Genomic DNA, 17,012 nt, shown 5'->3' on the forward strand with positions numbered 1-17,012 from the left:
TGCTATTTCCAAATTAGTCTGAAGCAGTGTCTGGCCAGCAAGGCTCTGTGCTTCTGGTGAGTGTCCTAGCAGTGATGTCTGGGAGTAAAGAAGGTTAGAACAAAACAAGGAAACATTTTTCTTCCCTGCCAATAGCAGGCTTGCAACAAAGCTGGAGTCTGCATGTGGGAGTCTTTAGCGTGGTGTCTAATAGTTTGTAAATATTCACTATCTGTGTGTGTGTGTGTGTGTGTGTGTTTGTGTGTGTGTGTAAGTAAATGTAAACTTTAATTTGTCCCCCATTTTTTCCTTCTCACCTAACCTGACTACAGGACTCCCATGCTGTCCTCTGCTGGAGGTAGCCTGGTCAAAAACACTGTAATTGCAGAAATGATTCTTCTTTTTATCTTCTGTGACACCTATGCCTTTCCCCTGCCCGACCATTAAAGGGAGTGACTGCCTCCAGATGTATTATATGCAGGTCCAAATGGTGAAGAGTGCATAGAGGAATTAGGGGTGGGATCTAATACACAAGAAGAGAGATCCCGGTGTCCTGAGGGGCAGTGCCCAGCCCCCTGCCTTCCATGTGCCTGCACACCTTCAGCCCTCCGAGGGAGACCCGTGTGGAAAAGGATGACATCGAGCAAAGAGCATAGGTGTGGGAAGTCCCTCTCTCTACAGCACTACAGCACATCGCCGGCTGCTCTTGGCTCCCAAGTTTGAGAGCAGGAAGACTTGCTTCAGATGGCTGGCACTGCTTTCCCTAGCCCTGCCTCAGATGCACAGAAGAGAGTACAGAAGGGGAAAAGCATGACTCCCTTTCTGAAACAAGGTAAGGACTTGAGGTTTAACGGGATAATTTTGAACTGGGCTCGGCCAACTTGAAAACTCCAACAAGGACGCTACCACGGCTTGAGGGGCCAAGTAAAGGTCTCAGCTTGCTTTTCTCTGGTTTCCAGGGATATTGGAGTTTTTGTGTGAATTACTAAGGTTAATATTGTCTTACTTATACAAGAAACATTTCCAAAACTTACCACGGTCTTCTTGAAGCTGAATTCTATTACTTCCTTTTTTAGGCATGAGTCCCATATGTATAAAGGTGCCAATAAGCAGAATATATTTTAAAAATGAGCTATGGAGAGGAGGACTCTGGAATATTGGACAAAGGGAATAAAGAAATCCATGGCTTATATGATGGCCGGGTGGTGTGGCTGTGATTTACAAGTGAGACATTGGGTAGGTAAATTCTTCAGAGAAATCTGGTGTCATAAGAGATGCTGGGAGAAACACAGGGTGAAAATGTCACTCAGGAGTTAAGTCAGCTTTTCCACGCCCCCATCACCTTGCCATCAAAACAGTTTTTCTGCAGAACCACTCCTGATCCATAGAATGGCTATGAGGTTTGGGGCAAGTCACTCGAGTTGCTGGTTAGGTTAAATGCTGAATAATTTTTTTTCCCAAGAAAGAGCAGGTAGCAGAACGTCAAACTTAAAAGGTAAAGTGAAACAGGAAAACTTCTACTTAAGGGGTGTGATCCGTGCTCTTACCCGCTTTTGCAGTCACAGTACTCGGAGCTGAGGATCATTCCTCTGAAACTGAACCAAAGCACTTCTTTTAGGTGTGTGTCAGCTGAGGTTTTCCCCCATTTGTTCTCTGGGTCCTGGCTTGAGATAGTGGTTCCTACCCTCATTACTCCAGGAGCACCAGGTGCATAAAGAAATAATAAGGGAAGAGGCATCAGTTTAACAGGGAACTAAAATAGTGATGTTTATATGCAAATGCCCAAGAATCACTGTCTTTCTAAAGGAGCGGTGGGAATACTAGAGGCCACTAAGATGGCTCGTGATCAGAGCAGAAAGACCATTGAGAGGACCAAGCTGAGGGAAGGGAAAGGATGGGAGGCGGCAGTTCTAGGAGAGAGAAGGGGCACAGACACCTCTGGAGGAGAAACAGGCTTTTGTCTCAGGGCGGAGCAGAGCCATAACACAGACGGGGGTAGAGGGCAAAGGGTCACAACCTCCTGATGGAAGTACTGGGTCTAGTGTGCAGAACGGACCTGGGGGACTGCCCTCTGAGCAGATGTTGGTGGAAGAAAAGAAAGACTACTTCTGTCCAGTGACATTCCTGGGAATGAGAAAATGAAAGTAAAAGACGTGTTCTCTCTCTGTCTTCAGATGATACATGCACAGGAAATTAAATGGTAGTGAATGAACACTAAGCCTGGAAGAGAAAGTTGTAGACAAGCTGAGAGAAGCTGAGAGCTAAGCCAGCAGCGGAGGAGATGTCCATATTTGCCGGACAATTTGTGAGTCCTAAGTGGGAAATCTAAGCCCCCTAGAAATGTGATTTCAGCCCAGACCACAGCTCCTGCCGCTAATGAGAATGGCCATCCCAGGCAATCTTGAAACCCTCTTGAAAGGAAACAAAACAAAACAAAACAAAACAAAACAAAACAAAACAAAACAAAAACCAAAAAACCCCTCTCACTTATCTTTGGCCAGTTGCAGGGAGTCTTTGAGGATTCCTGGAGATTGATCACTTGGAGGTTTGCCACTTTTTGCCCTGTGTCCATATCTAGATCCTCAGAGTGATGGAGGTCTAGAGACCAGAATGTAGCTGGAACCCAAAAGGGTGGGAAAGGCAGCCTTGAGTCACAGATGCCTGAGCCCTCAGGCTTGCAAGGGCTTGAAGGATCCTGAGTCGTGGAGCCCCACTGCAGTAGTCCTCAGGAGAAAGCCCTTGGCAGAACAAGAAGCAGACAGGGCTTGGATTTGATATTTCCAAGCTGTGTCTATGGTTGCCTGGAACCAGGAAGAAAGACATATTGCCTTCCTTGAGAAGGAAGCCATAATCTCTCCAAATGGGAGGAGTGAGGCCAAGCTCTCTCAGGGTCAGGAGGCCACAGGGTATCCCTGAGCCTGGTGAGGTCCAGAATTGGAGCTTGTGAACAGGACATCTCTGAGATAAGCAAATGTGCAGTTGGAATAAGGGAAAACTCATCCAACTCTAACAACAAAAATTTTCTGTTATTGGCTTCTGCAGGAACCAATTATTTTGTTCTATTTTTTATTTTTTTTATTGAAGTACAGTCAGTTTACATTGTGTTAATTTCTGGTGTACAGTGTAGTGATTCAGCTATACATATATATTCCTTTTTATATTCTTTTTCATTACAGTCCATTACAAGATAGTGACTATAGTTCCCTGTGCTATATAGTAGGACCCTGTTATTTATTTTATATATAGTAGTTGGTATCTGCAAATACTCAACTCCCAGTTTGTCTCTGCACACTGCCCCTCTTTCCCCTCTGGTAATAATAAATTTGTTTTCTTTCTGTGGGTCTGTTTCTGTTTTGTAAATAAATTCATTTGTGTCATTTTTTTAAAATTCCACGTATAAATGATATATGGTATTTTTCTTTCTCTTTCTTACTTCACTTAGTATGGTAATGTCTAGGTCCTTCCATGTTGCTATAAATGGCATTATTTTATTCTTTTTGATGGCTAAGTAGTATTCCAGTGTATAAATATACCACACTTTCTATATCCAGTCATCTGTTGATGGACATTGAGATTGTCTCCATATCTTGGCTATTGTAAACAGTGCTTCTATGAACATTGGGATGCATGTGTCTTTTCAAATTAGAGTTTCCTCCTGATATATGCCCAGGAGTAGGATTGCTGTGACCCAATTATTTTAAATGTTAGTGATGCCAGAGTAACCAGTTATAGATTGAGAAAGGATAAAATTTGTTAGAGTTATGCCAATTTTGTTAGAGTTAACCAACTTCCTCTAAAATGTGTTTTCTTAGTAACATGTTTTATCTTTGCAGATTTTGGAGACAGGGATGAGAATGGGAATCTTATCATCCAACAAAATATCTAACCTATAAGCTGCTCTCTTACCTCAGCCCAACTGAGGTCTATCTTGAAATCATAAAGGTTCAGAAGGGCAGAGCCATGGCCCAGCATCCAGGTCAAGAGGAAACAAAAGCTTTGGAATCAAACACACTTAAATAAGAATTCAAATTCAAATGTTTTTGTTTACTAATTATTAGATCTTGTGTGATTGTCTTGCTTCTCCCAACCTCAGTGTTTTCATTTGTAACTTGGGAATGATGATAGATACAAGCAACTGTTACAAAATGTATCCATATGTACCTGAAACCCGTGGTGCCATGAACTGCATATAGTGCATTTCCAAAATGGGAGTTACTGCTTTATTATCAACCCTAATGCACTTTTCTGAGAATTGTTTTCTGAAAATGGTGATTATATGTCACAGTTTTCTTTTATAATATGAAATTTGAGTAGCAAAAGGGGATGGTGAGCTCTCTGGGAGTTGTGTCAGGTGAAACCTAACTGAAGAATCTGGTAATGATGGACTTGGAAAATGGACACTAAAGTCAGAAAGCCTCTTTGTGTAAACACAGAATCCTGTATTTCTGGAGGGTAGATAGAGACAGAAGAATTGGCAAGGAGTCAAACTTTAGTACCCTGTGAGGAATTTGTGATGTGGGTAAGTATTAGATGATGAAATCCCTGTCAATAGAGGTTCATGGATATCCCTGAACTGAGTAAGTGTTAGAAATTGATTTCTAAGCCTTTTACTTTATAGATGACATATAACAAATGTAATGTCAGGACACACTGACAACTAGGTACACCATCCAGAGATCATTAACATTTTAATTTAGACATATATTTTGCAAATTATATAATCAGCCTGTGCATATTTTTATGATCTACTTCTAATTCACTGAGTGTAAGGGACAGTATTAAGGGAAATTAACATTATGTGAATCATTTTAATTCCTTCATATTATATGGATGCATTTCATCCCTTAATGACTATTTAGTTCCTTCTCTTACAACCACCCTGTAGAATAACACAGGCATGGACCCTGCTTTCAAAAAAGCTTATATTCTATTGTGGAAGACTGACTGTACAATAAATTTAAAATATTATTTATTTGCTATCAAATTAATGAAAATAAAACCAAAATGAGATAGCGGTGCATACCCAATCAAGTGGCTATAATCTGAACTACCAAGAGTGGGCAAAACTGTAGAGAAAAGGAAACCTCCATGCTGGTGCAACTTTAAAATGGCCCAGACACTTTGCAAAACATCTTGGCATTTTCTTAGTCGAACATAAGCTTATCATACAAACTAACCATCCCACTCCTAGAAAGCTGCACAGGAGAACTGAAAAAACATATCTATACAAAGACTTGTATGCCAGTGTTCATAATATTATTCATTACAGCCCCCAAATACTGAATAGATACAATGTGGTGTAGCCATATTTTGAAAGACTATTCAGCAATAAAAAGAAACAGACCACTGCTAGAAGCTATAACATGTTTAGAAGCTAAATGCAAGAAAAAACAAACAAAAACAAAGCAAAACAAAACAAAACAGAAAAACCCAAAACCAAACCAAAAAGAAAAACTGAGACGTTTACATAAACTCTTCAGGAAAAAAAAAGTTACAGAAGTAGAAAGTTGCTTTCCTGGGGCCGGGGATGTGAGCTGGGATTGCTTGCAAATGGGCTCAATGGAAATTTATGGGGTTAATAACATGTTTTCAAATTAATTGATGGTTATGGCTGTCCAACTCTACAACTTGACTTAAAAAAACACTGAATTGTACCCTTACAATGGGTGAAGTTTCTGGTATATGTCAATAAAGCTGTTGAAACTCATTTAAGAAAGAAAAAATACTCAGGTAAATGCAATGAAAGAAATAAGTTAATTATTGTGATAAAGAACAAGGGCAAAGGTCAAGAGGAGAGTCAGACACAGCTCTCAGGAAAGGCTCCCTTACTGCGGAGGTGGCCTTTAAGCTGAGGCTGAGCTCTGGTTCAGAAGGAAAGCCTTATGTGGAACCAGACTGATAGCTTACTGACTAACCACAGATTCTGGGGCATAATCCTTCCCTTGTATCTGTCAGCTATGTGATCCTGGGAAAGGTCCCTAGAATGTTATGTACCTCTGAAGAGGGAATGATAAGCATTATTACACAGACTAAAACAATGTGCATTTTCTGGCAAAGGGAAAAAAGTGTTAGAGGTTATTAACCAATTATATATTGCTGGTCAGCTGGGATGTTTATGATGCTTCCATGAATATTTTTATAGTTAAATCTGCACATAGTCCTCCTGATTTTTTCCCTCAAGAAAAATTCATAGAGGTAAGACTATAGTTTTAAAAAGTACATATTTTTAAGGTATTTGATACCTCTTGACAAATCAAGAAATGTTAAGTCACGTACCTAAGTATTTGGGGACTGGAAATAACATTAACACGCTTTGCAACAAAAATTCTGTTTTGATGCATAAGGAAAGGGCTTGAAGCTCATTCACCTTTTTATTCCCAAGACTGTCTACAGTAATGTTTTGCACACTGTTAAGCAGATGTTCATTGACTGAGTGACTGAATCATCCAGAGAAAAGGTTGCTTTAGCAATTAGGGGATTTCTTGGTGACCAATAGTGTAAAGACAGTTTTGTGAAACCCTGAACAGTTTCTTCTTTGAAGATTTCATCCCTGAAGGATGAAGGTCAGACTCTGCAGATAAAATGTTGAGCTAGAAACTCTAGATGAGTGGTTATGTTGAAAGGATATTGTCTCCTTCAACTCTTGGATTCCTTGTGATTTTTTTCCCTTTTTTTATTAATCACAAAGAGGGGGCCATCTTATGCTTTAGAGATAGTTTAGCAATAGGAAAGGAACAAAAAAGATGAATCAGTGATAAATAAAATAATAAAATCACCAGTTGAAAATGCATTGGAGCTTCTAATGTTTAGACCCAAATTTGGAGATCAGTGGATTCATTTTGATGTAGTTAGCAGGTCCTCATGGCATCTACAGAATCACATAGCCTGAAGCAGAATTATGAAGGCAGGAAACACATCTTTTGTGTTCCAGAGTATGCTTTTAATTACCTTCTCTGTCACCGGTGATCCCTTTGCTTCTCAGATGTGTGCTGACCTCCCACCCTCCTTTTTCCTAATATTTCCATCATATCTACTCTCAGACAAGCAATTGACATTATTTCTTTGGTATACTACTGAATACCTTGGACAGAAAGTTGATAGTGTGCATATATATGACTATATATTGAACATAGGTACATATATACATATGAATTCGATTACTGAGAAGTATGTATAGTTATATATGCATTACATATTTTGTTATTTCTTACATACACATTAACGTAGAATATATATGAGATTATGTGTATCTGTACAACTCACTTGGTTCGTGTGTTTGCATGTGTGTTCATGTGTGCGTGCAGTTGAAGAAAGACATAAATGCAAAAAGATTTTCTTAGATTTCACTTTCCTACGAGCTTGTTTGATGTTCAGAAATATTTCTATGGTGTTGAATGAAAGCTTCAAAATTCATTATAAATGATCAAATAACAGACAGTAATAATATTTTGATATGATAATATGTAAGTTTACCTATCTTCACACTCTTTAAAATATTTCATAAAATTGAAAATTTGATGAATGAAATACACTTTTACATAGAGCAAGAGAACCAGTGTCAGTATTTAGTATGAACCCATGAGTGAGGAAAGCCCTGTGCCCCTCTCCATAAGGAAAACTTCAGATGTGTCATCTGCCTGGAAGGTCAAACTGAACAAGTTTTTAAAAACCTTGATCTGATATATGCTTATAAAGAAGAGGATGGCAGTCCTCAGCAGTCATGTCAATAACTTAATTTATTTAGGAGAGAGAAAGATAAGTGACAGGTAGAGAAAATTTCTGCCAAGCCTGGGAGACCTTGAGATGAAAGTGAAATGCTTGTTTATAACACAAAGGTCAGGTCCTTGGTACTTTTAAGAAGCCCTCTGTGATGTTCTCTTTTCATTTCTTGATGTCAAAATGAAATTGGATAAGTCTTGAATTTTCTCTCAGTTTTAATGGAATCAGAACCTCAAGCAGAAGGAGGCAAAAAGACCAAGAAATATGAAACTGAAGAGTTAGGCTCAAATAACGGTTTATGTAAAATGACAAGTTAAATATCTTTGTCTTTATTTTTATTACCTATTTTCAATGCAAAATTTCTATAGTTTTTAAAGGCATAATAGGTTTGACAGGTAATATAACTTTATTAGGGCATATTTATTCATTTTAAACTATGTTATTGACTAATTCGTGTTACTGTCGACCATGATCAGGCTTAGATTTTATCAATATGCAGCAAGCATTCTAAGAATCTCAACAACAATTATGCCCTTTGATACATGTTATGAAAGCTAAATACAGGGTATTAAGAATAATTTAGTGGGAGCTGTTGTGTTACAGGCTTCAGGGAAATTAGTTTTAAGAAAATGGACCTCAACAAAAAAGGGTAGTGTCGCTTCAGTGCCATCAAGAAGGGAAGAGGGGAAGAAAATGTGTTGGGGGCTGGCTTGGCACACACTTGTCGACCATGAGGAGGATTTTACCTTTTATCTTATAGGAGGTCATGAAGGGTTTTAAGCAGTGCATTGACTTTTGACCATGTTTTAGTGACATCTTTATGCATTTAAAGAATGGAGACTAATGGGATAACAGTCTCCCTTGAAGCTCAGGAACTTCACAAAGGAAAATGAAGCTTTAAGCAAAATGAATAATCTCTTGGATGTATGTTAATTACCTCTAATTAAAAAAGAGTTTTGACTTCTGCATATGCCCAACTCTGCCTATTAAATTCAAACCTCTATAAGGAACAGTAAAAGAAAGGTAGAGTTAAAGATGGCAAATCATCTCAGGAAACAACCTTACAGCCGTTGAGAGGACATAGCAGATCTACAGGAGTGACTGTCCTGAGACATTAATCACCCAGATAAAATTAACATTCTTGAGAGTTTTAATTTGTGTTCAAATGATACCATCACTTAGATTATTTTCTTTCTTTGAAGTTTCCATGCCATATATTGCAATCATAGAAAGTTTGTTTATCCAGTTCTACTTTAAGACCATCGCTAACGAAGTGACAATTTTGTTATTAGGGGCAGTTGTGATAGCAGACAAAATTGAAATCTCTTAGCTTTAACAAACCTCTCACATTTAACTCTCCCTGTGCCTTGCCGCCGTCTTCCCCTCCTGTTACATAGATACCGATGTGAATGGCTAGAAAGGAATGCCGTGTTCACACAGAACTTGGTGAGTTTCTCACCTGTCTTCCACCGTTTGCTCTCAATCTCCTCTTCTCGTGATGTTCTGCTCCACTGCCAGACTCCTTGCCAGTGATAGGGGTGGATTCTACAGACCACTCGCGGTTTCTCCAACAGTACTCTTTCTGTTATGAACACATGCTTGCAAAAGTATGAAACAATGCTGGGTATGCAGTTACAATTTTGAGAATGCATGTTCTTAAGAAGTCAGAAAACGATTGTTGCCTCTTTTTTGTTTTTATTTTATTTTTTTAACATTTTTTATTGATTTATAATCATTTTACGATCATTGCCTCTTACTCTTGCACATTAAACAATACTTCCAACAGCTTTCTATTGGCCAATGGCCACGTCCTAAACTGTGGCTTAGATGCTCCTTTTTAAAATCTCTGTGACATAGTAGTCTCATTGAGCAACAAGAAAATAGACGTCAGAGTTTATTTTACTTGTCAAGGTAAACTATTTATAGTCTAGATTTGAATCTAAGTCTGTCTGCTTTCATGGCGCTGTTCATCCTGCCTTTAATGTAGGTTTTGGATTACATCATTCTTTTGTTCCACTTTATTTTTCATCAAGCTTGCGTCTTTAACTCTTTTGCCTTTTCTCGCTATCCTATCCAGTCTTGTTTTTGACTTTCTAACCATGCCCACTATGGCACTGGGTGTGCTTTTCATTGTAGATTATGAAATTGCTGCTTTAACTCCTTGCACATCTTTAGGTATGCTTGGTCATAGATCTACGAATGCCATTAAATACATTTACCCCAAAATGTGTTTCATAGAACGCTGGTCAAATGAAGTGTTTCTTGAAAATGGGATGCCAAAGTCAAATAAGTTGAGAAAATTCTGCCGTTTTATACCTTTCTTCATATTAGATTACTTCCAATACACATTAGCACATGAAATTGTCTTAGACATCGTGCAGCAAAACAATGAATACTTTACCCATCTTAAAAAAAGAAATCTTTGACCATTAGAAAAATGTTCATTTTGGGGAAAAAAAAATGTTTCCTAGACTTCGATCTCTGCTCTCCTTCCTGGAATTCCCTTGAAATATGCTCAGGGTTGACCAAGCTAACTTTGTTACGTGGGTTAGAGGAGACTATGACTTACAGAAAGTTCCTATGTAACCTTGAGAAATTAAACATTTAACATTCCTCACATTTCTCTGCACTCAAATCCTATACACCCAGTTAAATCTGTACTTTTAGATGTCACATATGGTTTCCAAGTCACTTTCCCAGTTATCTGATGCTCCAAGAATGCAAGGCATAATGATTTTTATTTATCTTTTAGAAGATACTGTCTTAATCATGTGTGTTTTATAAAAGGGTATCAAATTGCGTGTCATTTTGAAATGTTATAATCCACTTAGGTTGCCACATATGAAACATGAAAAATTATAAAAGGAGGAAAAGGCAGTTACATTTCTCAAATGTATTTGATTTTTGTAAATCATTGACACTAGAGTGAATCTGTCCTGGGAGCATGATCACAATAATTATCATCTTTTTATATTTTTCTTTTGACAAGTGGAAAAAAGGACTTGAAAATCCATAAACAACGAGACCTGCAATCTAGGTGTTGATTGAATCAAACTATTTACCTCTTTGCATAATTCTACTACCCAAACAATTATTGTCAAAATAAATGCAAACTCAAATTCAAGGTCCCACAGAGTGAATTATTGATTTCCATGAAAAAAAAAAGAGTCTGTGCAGCAGTGCATGACCAGCTGGATGTACTTCTTCTGTTCAACTGGTAGGGAGTGATCATTCTCTGTGGGGAACTAAGCAAAGCACTCATTTAAATTTTATTGAATTTGTGACCAGTCACCCATAAAAGATAATTATATATACCTGAATATGCGGTGACCTGACCGTCCTATCAAACATAGCTTAAGAGCCAACCTTAACTACAGTGGAGTTTAGAAAGATGAATAAAAATACACACGAGGTCTTTTCTCAAAGTGTTTGGGAGAGAAATATGAATAATTGAATTTAGGAAGAGAATTGAATTTACCCAGCCTACAGAAAGGCTCAAGACAAGATGTGTTTAGACTGTAATGTTTTTAAGTAAGTCATCTTTGGAAATGATGGTCAAAGAGAAATACGCTGATTCCAAGGGAAAGAAGAAAAGTTACCTTTTTGGGTTGAAGTGGTTCTATGACTGCTCTCTGCCAAATGTGTTTAATCCAGTAGTTAACGTCACCAAGGGTCTGGAGTGAAGAAACACTAAAGGTAGAGAGTGTCCATGACACTATTATAGACCCCACCACGTCTTAGCATTTTTATAATAAAAACATCTGTAATTCTTTTCTTAATCTGTACTGAATATTCTGTTGTTAATCATATATCGTCCAGAGATAAGTACAATGTGGTCAGTGATTGATTTGAGCTGGGGGAGATGAATTTCCGGGCTCATCTCCCTGTATTTTGATTTACTATGTCTTCATTATATGTATATATACACACACACACACACACACTCAATTTATAGATATAACTCACATATATTAATTTCAAATATATATGTATATAATTTACTTGTGTGATATTAATAGTCTGATGTGGTACATCCTGGGTGACATGAAATATCATGAAAAGGTAACACACATAGTGTTAGCAAAATAGTTGAATGTCTAACTAAGATAAGGTGAACTTTTCTAGGAAGAAAACGTTAGCTGTATCTTTCATTTCTTTTTTTTTTTTCTTTTTTCCATTACATCCTTACTTATTTTATAAATGGAAGTTTGTATCTCTTGACCGCCTTCATCACTTCACCCCCTCCTCAGCCCACTCTCTTCTGTCAACCACCCACTTGTTTTCTGCATCCATTAGTTGTTTTATTTGTTTGTTTTGCTTGTTCATTTGTTTTGTTTTCTTAGATTCCATGTATAACTGAGGTCTTACATTATTTGTATTTTCTGTCTGGTTTATTTCATTTAGCATATAATACCCTCAGAATCCATCCATATTATTGCAAATGGCAAGATTTCATTCTTATATATGGCTGAATAGTATTTCTGTGTGTCTGTGTGTGTATCAAATCCTCTTTATCCATTCATCTGTCAGTGGGCACTTAGATTATTTTCATATCTTGGCTACTGTAAGTAATGCTGCAATGAACATGGGGTACATGTATCTTTTGGGGTTAGTGTTTTAGTATTTTGGGTTGAATATCCAAAAGTGAAAATGCTTGGTCAAATGGTAGTTCTCTTTTTAATTTTTTGAGGAACCTCCACACTGCTTTCCGTAGTGGCTGCAACAATTTACGTACTGACAAACAATGCACAAGTGTTTATTTTTCTCCATATCCTTGTCAACACCTGTTATTTAATTTTGTTTTGATAATAGCCTTTCTAGCAGATGTCAGATTGTATCTCATGGTGGTTTGATTTGCATTTTTCTGATCATGAGTGACGTGGGTCATTTTTTATGTGCCGCTTGGCCATCTATACATCTTCTTTGGAAAAATGTCTATTCAATCTTCTGCCCATTTTTAAAATAAAAAAAAATTATTATGTTGTATAAGTTCTTCATATATTTGGATGTTAATCTCCTAATGGATACATGATTTGCAAATATCTTATCCATCCTGTAGGTAGCCTTTTCATTTTGTTGATGCTTTTCTTCCCTGTGCAGAAGCTTTTCAGTTTGATGTCCTACTTTTTTGTTTTCTCCTTTGTTGCCCTTGCCTTTGGCGTCAGATCCAAAAAATCACAAAGACCTTTATCCAGGATCTTACTGTGTATATGTTCTTCTAGGAGTTTTATGGTTTCAGGTCTTACATTCAAACATTTAATCCATTTTGAGTTAATTTTTGTGCATCGTGTAAGGTAGTAGTCTAATTTCATTGTCTTTGCATGTAGCTGTCCAGGTTTCTCAACAAAATATATTGGAGACTCTGTATTTTCCTCATTGTATATTCTTGCCTCCTTGTTGTGATTCAATTGGTCATATATGAGTGGGTTTATTTTAGGGCTCTCTATTCTGTTTCATTGTTTCATGCATCTGTTTTTACACAAATATCATACTATTTTGATTACTATAGCTTGGTAATACAGTTTGAAATCAAGGAACACGATGCCTCCAGCATTGTTCTTCTGTCTCAAAATTGCTTTGGCTATTGGGGGTCCTTTGTGATCCCATAAAAATTTTAGGATCGTTTGTTCGGTTTCTGTGAAAAATATCGTTGGAATTTTGATAGTGATTGACCTGAATCTGTATATTGGTTTGGGTAAAATAACTTTTAACAATACTAATTCTTTCACTCCATGAGCATGGGATATCTTTACATTTATTTGTGTCTTCAATTTTTTCATCACTGTCTTAGAGTTTTCATTCTTTTCAGTTAAATTAATCCCTAAGTATTTTATTATTTTTGATGCATTTTTAAATGGAATTTTTTCTTAATTTATTTTTTGATAGTTTGTTGTTAGTGTATAAAAATGCAGTATATTTTGTATATTGATTTTGTACCCTGCAACTTTACTGAATTTATTTATTGATACTAACAGTTTTTGTGCAGTCTTTTGAATTTCTTCTATATAAAATCAAGTCGTCCATAGATAGTGACAGTTTTATTTCTTCCTTTACAATTTGGATGACTTTTTGTTTGTTTTTCTCACGTAATGCCTCTGATTAGGACATGCAAACTATGTTGAATAAGTGACTTAAGTTTTATCTTGAAGAATGGATAGGAGGTAGCTTTATAGGGAAGTCAAACGAATGAAAAAATCACAGGCAGCATATAGCTTGTGGAAGAAAGGAAGCCTCAAACAGAAGGACATGTTTGAAAACTACAGTACAGCACTCTGGCCAGAGTATGGTGGGGAGAATGAGGAGAGAAAATTCGCTGTAACCCGGTAGCAGTGTGAAAGTTGCAAGTTGAAATCTATGAAGTAAAAATACTAGAAAATATTTTGTTCAGCTTCATTTCAGCTTAATGTTTTGCAAACTTTCTATATTAACTGAAATTGTTAGTCCCACCTAATAGACAGGATCAGTCTGCAAGCCTTTACCAGGTCTGTGTGCCCATGATGCTTTTTCTGCAACACCTTCTACCTATACCTACAATTTCTGATCAAATATATACAGCACAGAGATGCACAAAATAGGATGCATTGGCTCATTTCACTCAGTAGTGCTCACTGATTTTTCTGTGGATCTTTTTCTGTAGTGAACACAGGGCTGAAAATCTGGAGATCATATCTCTAATTCCAGCCATTCAGTTACCTGACTTGGAGACCTTGAGCCTAGTGTCTTCTTTTTGGCATTATATAAATATGAATAGGTGGTTATCAAAGTTGTTTGTTTGCATTATAGTCCTATATTAAAATAAAATAGCTTGTTGGAATCTAATATATTAAGAAATAAAAGCCAGACATCTCTATTCAAAGCAGTATTGGATGGTCATGAGATTTGGATACCACCTGCTGTCGCTAGAAGTGACCTTAGATACCACTGTTGTACCTCTGTTTTGTATTGAGTGGAAGTCATATAACCAGGGCTATAAAAATAATTTTGATATATATTCTTGTGTCCACTTGAAAGGTTCCACATAGTAGATGAGGTCAATGCTCAGCATATCTGGTAGAGGAGCAATCATTCCTACAGTGTTTCTGTGGCTTTTTTTTTTTTTTTAAATCTCTTTGTAAAACTCTCTCCTGTTATTCCCCTGACTCTTCAATGTCTAATATCCAGGACCAACACAAATGGCACTTCCAAGGGTTAAGTTCCCAGGGTTTCTTCTACTTGAAACAGATCATTTCCAACTTTACTAATTATCAAAATCATTATCTAAGTGAATAAAACATTTCTTTTTTTTCACATCTTTATCAACATTGTATATTCCAAGCGTATCATTTGTTGATCTTATGTGTGGAATATTATTTCACTGTTCTTTCAAGTTGTTCCCACATAGGACTATGAAAAAAGAGAAGATTTTCTTATATTTATTGACTACTTGGCTTTCTTTTTTGTAATAAGTATTCATGTTTTGGGCTGATTGCTCAGTGTATGTTTTGGATACTCAATCCTTCTTATTCATTTGCATTGTGGCATTATTTTTTGTTTATATTTGTGTCTCTATTATCTTTTAAGAAGTTAATAAATTTAACATCGTTAGATTATTTCCTTGTAATGTCTCAAATGTAATGTTTGCTTTTCCCATTTTGGTATTTAATAGTGGATCATTTACTACCTGTTTACTGACACAGATTTTATCGTATATCAAATTATTACATAATATAGCATCTATGTGTGTTTCTTTTGAGCTCATTTGTCTATTAGTCTAAGTAAAATATTGCACAGTGTTCATTTCTAAAATTTTATTATAAATCTTGATATCTGGTTAAGAATCCCCCCATCCCTTTTAGGTTTCACAGAAAACCCTGCCTAGATTTGAACTGAAGTTGTATTGACCACCAACAGATATGTAACATTTACTTATTTATTAGCATTCTTTATATTTTGTTTTGTTTTTTAATAATGTTTTATCCTTTTTTCCCAGAAAATCTATAGATGTATTAAAAAAAATTTTCCAGTTAACTTAGAGTTATTGTTGACATTGGAAACATGTCCTTTATTTTTCCTAGTATAAGAAAATGTTTCCACTAATTTATAAAATTGTATGTTTGATCGCTTTTATATTTTAATGTTAATAGAATTTTCAGTGTTGATCCATACTTAAGTAATATGTTTTGTTATACATTATTTTTTATTTTTGATTAAAAATAAAATATGATAATTTTACCACCCCAGGAGTTTCCTTTATACTATCAGTAAACTGCAGAAGTAACGACTATAATTACCAACCTTTTATCATCATATATTGGTTTTGCTGTAGTTGAAATTCAAATAAAATTGTGAATAGTCTATGTAATCTTTTCTGTTTTCCTCTTGTGCAACATGATACGTTGTGAATTCATCTATAGTATAACATGTATTGAGAGACTGACCTTTTATTTTTTGGTTTTATAGTAGAATGTCATTATAAATAATATTATAAATTGTCTGTCCTTTTCTTGGTACATCTGTGTTCTTTCTAGGTTTTTTTTTTCCTATATGACTATATTTGCTATAAATATTTGTGCAAATATCTTTTGTTGGAATTTGAATGAATTGTTCATGGGAGTGGTATGGGCTTAGGAAATATGTACATTTAGTTTTACTAGATATTGCTAAGCATTTTTTTCAAAATTGGTCTAATTAATAATCTCTTCAACAGTGTATGAGGGATCTAGTACTACTTTCTGATCAGTACGTCATATTGTCAGTCTTTTCTGAATCTTCGCCTTTCTGATGGGTGTGTTCTGTAATCTCATTGTAGTTTTAATCTTCCCTTCCCTGATGATTATTGAAGTTGAATATTTTTCATATGCTTATCGATCATTTAAATACACTTATTAGTAAACTCATTAGTAAAATGCTTCTATAAAACTGTGCCCCATTTAAAAATTTTTATTCTTTGGCTTTTTTTATTGATTCACATCATCCTTCATATATTCTGGATACAAATCATTTTCAGATGCATGTACACAGAATATCTTCTACCTTTCTGCAAATCACTTATTTTAATTTCTTTTGGTGAGCAGAAGTTCTTTATGTTAATAAAGTTGCTATATGAATTACATTCCTTTATGATTAGTATTCATGATTATTAATATTTTAAAAATTGCTACTCCAAGGTCATGAAGACTTTCCCCTCAAAGTTTTATTTTTTAACCCTAGAATGTTGATTTTGTTTTAATATGAATCTGGTTAACCTGATAAAATCTATAATCAACCTCAAGTTAACTTACCTGTATGGTATAAAGTAGGATTAGGGTTCATTCTTTTTCCCATATGGATATCTA

The 17,012-nt window shown here is 36.0% G+C and overlaps 1 long non-coding RNA gene across 1 annotated transcript in view; it reads left to right on the plus strand.

Annotated features, from left to right (window-relative positions):
* LOC135322246 (uncharacterized) overlaps positions 1-756 on the plus strand; it is a 449,868-nt gene extending 449,112 nt beyond the window's left edge. Inside the window, exon 4 of the long non-coding RNA XR_010382597.1 lies at positions 446-756. This is a non-coding gene — a long non-coding RNA (uncharacterized LOC135322246). The remainder of the gene's footprint in view (positions 1-445) is intronic.
* Positions 757-17,012: the final 16,256 nt, after the last annotated feature.

The sequence above is a fragment of the Camelus dromedarius genome, chromosome 10 (genome assembly GCF_036321535.1).
Source record: "Camelus dromedarius isolate mCamDro1 chromosome 10, mCamDro1.pat, whole genome shotgun sequence".
In the NCBI taxonomy this organism is placed as follows: domain Eukaryota; kingdom Metazoa; phylum Chordata; class Mammalia; order Artiodactyla; family Camelidae; genus Camelus; species Camelus dromedarius.